Genomic DNA, 553 nt, shown 5'->3' with positions numbered 1-553 from the left:
AGCTTGGTTTTGTTTTTTCAACAATAGAGAAAACTTTCTCAGTCACTACTGCTATAAAATATTACCATAGTTCCCCGGGTAGAATCCCACACCGACTTTACGCCCAACTTCGCGTACACGAATTTCCCCGGGTGATGTCCCAGGGTCTGAGGATTGGGTAAGTCGGCCTAGCAGGCCTGGCCGAGGTCGATAAATTTAAGAAAAGCTCAAAAAATAAAGGAATTGTCTCCGAATTCTGCCGACTTGAAACTCTTAAAATTGCTTAAAATTGATATTGGTCGCCATAAATTAAAACACAAAGCCCATTCTTGTATATTACTTTGTTTTTTACTGTCGCTAAAAATAAGCAGCTCGCTAACTGAATTGCAATTCGCATCATAAGCAAAAACTATTTTGTCGACAAGAACACTTGGACATAGGCCGTTGGACGGTACGACGTAAATATAGTGAGTTTTCATACACGAGAAATAAATTATTAGAATTAAAGGACAAGGGAAAGTACGAAAGCCTATTAGGGCCACTGAAATATATATTTTTATGTCGTAATTACGAC

This window comes from Anneissia japonica, unplaced genomic scaffold (genome assembly GCF_011630105.1).
Source record: "Anneissia japonica isolate Jap-2015-1 unplaced genomic scaffold, ASM1163010v1 scaffold982_len171068_cov126, whole genome shotgun sequence".
Classification (NCBI taxonomy): Eukaryota; Metazoa; Echinodermata; class Crinoidea; order Comatulida; family Comatulidae; genus Anneissia; species Anneissia japonica.
Note: the sequence above shows the minus strand (reverse complement) of the source record.